A 2340-nucleotide genomic window follows, 5' to 3' on the forward strand; every position below is an offset into this window, starting at 1 on the left:
ATAACTATTGGAAAATCCGGACACAAAAAATGGCCGTCCTGTCACTGACCCGACTACATATCACTCTACATGGTTTGAACTTTTCACACTCATCAACATCCTACTTAGTTGTGCTGTTGTCATTCTTACCTTGTGCAACAGTGGCATTTCATCCAGTGTTTATGTGTATCTTTTTTACGTCAATAGTGTATGACTGTGTGTGTGTGTGTGTGTGTATGTGTGTGTGTGTGTGTGTGTGTGTGCGTGACAAAGCCCGCCCTGCCCCAGTCAAGACAAAGGCACGTCGTCCCGCAGCAGACAGAGAGTCTGCAGGCAGAGGGAACACACAGATAAATTACGCGGACTAATAGCTCATCAAACTGTCACCCGGAGCCGAGCCGAAGCACGCAGCGCCGCATCACCACAGAAGAAGAAACAGGCTGAGAGAAAGGCTATACTTAAAGTGCCGGATGTGAGACGTCACTCACGATTACTCAAGAGACGGACAACCTGCAGAGGCTGTACTGTCCCAGTGATTAATGTGTGTGTGTGTTTGTGTGTGTGTGTACATGTCTAATAAAAATCAAATAAAGTAGCCAGAGAAGGATTTTAGGGAGTCTAACTTACTGATCATTAACCAAACTTCTCATTCTGCTGTACAATGTCAGTCTCTTTCTTTAACCCTTATTTAACCAGGCAGGTTGCAGGTTGTGTGTGTGTGTGTGTGTGTGTGTGTATGTACTGTACTTTCCAGTACAGCCATGCTTCTACTGTTAAAGCGGTTAAATGCCTTGCTCAAGGGCTCCTGAGATCCTTCAAGGCCCCTCCAGTCTCTTCTCTACCCATTAGGCATCAACTAAACCTACAAGAACAATAATAATAATAACTAGGGTGCTGTCGGGGGTCAACAGCAAGGGTATGTCCCTGAAATCCCCCAATCATCGAAGGCCCCATTAAGTCAAATGTAATAAAAAGCCATTCAATAATCACACAATAAGACTCCAGGGTTAATCTTCCCAATTATATTGGTTGTATGTCCCAACTATTTTTATTTCGCCAAATAATACAGTTTTTCCTTCTGGGATAATCTAAAGTTAATTATATTATTATTACTCCTAAACACTCCAAAATGAATGGATATAATCCTCTAGGGATTGTCTCCCCAAATAAAGGGTATGTACCTTGACTATTTTAGTTAACACTCAATAATAAATGTAACTAATTAAATATAGCCGCTAGCGGCGATGGCTGGTTCATGCCAGTACAGCAGCCAGAGCTGAAATGTGGAAGTTTGCGTTAAGATTACTGTCAGTTTTGGCTGTTAATCCATCAGGCCCCAAGCTATCAAGTTCTGATACTGAACAATGTAATAGCAAGTTATTAGGTGTCAATATCCAACTTCGTATTGGCTTTACTGTGTTTAGCTGTACACTCAAAATGCTGCTGTAGGGCAAAATCTGGTCGGATCTGTATGGAAATTGGTGTGCATGTTCCACATAAAGGTCGGAACATCATTACCAAGTTTCATAGCGATTGGTGAAATTCTGTTACGACCAGATTTTGACTAGGACATGGTCCTAGAGCATTTGCACTGAATTTCGTGCAATTTCACCAATTGGATTAGGAGACACAGTTTTCTGGCCTTTGTGGCGCCCCCTATTGGTCAATATTTGAATGGCTTTTCACGCATGTTCATTCATTATATGTGAACATGTTGTCCAAGTTTCATGATGATTAGACCATGCATCACAAAGTTATCACAATTTAGCTTATAGGCCATGCTTCCTTCACAACTGCAGGAGTTAATATCTTCAAAACTACAGTAGATATCAACCATCTATTAACAAAATGTAAAGAGCGTAGGACCATAGATGCTACTGACCGATTTTGGCGGTAATCGGTCAAATGGTGTAGGAGGAGATATTAAAAATGTGTTTTTCAAATAATTCAAAATATCTCAAAGATTCCTTATGGCAAAGTATTTGTAGAGTACGGTTAGGTGGACATGTGTACGTTTGTGTATAAGTTTCATGTAAATCAGACAAACGGTGTGGGAGATACAGCCCTTTGAACTTTTTTTTTTACCTTTAATTATAGCGCCCCCATCAGGCCGATGGGGGTCATATTTTATGTGGGTCTAATTGAAGCCATGCTAGACCATGGTGCAAAGTCTCATGGCTCTAGCTTTTACCATCTCACGAGAAATTGAGCCCAAAGAGAAAAACTATAATAATAAAAAAGTAATAGTACAAAAATTATTTTATTTATTTATTAATAATAATCACAGAAAGTGCAAAATTCATACACATCGCCATAATTGCCTGAACAATTCTCTTGACAAATTTCAATACAATTTAATAC

Source organism: Centroberyx affinis, unplaced genomic scaffold (genome assembly GCF_046629955.1).
Source record: "Centroberyx affinis isolate AG114_WGS23_722 - 3 ecotype Tasmania unplaced genomic scaffold, CSIRO-AGI_Caff_v1 ptg005047l_1, whole genome shotgun sequence".
Lineage (NCBI taxonomy): Eukaryota > Metazoa > Chordata > Actinopteri > Beryciformes > Berycidae > Centroberyx > Centroberyx affinis.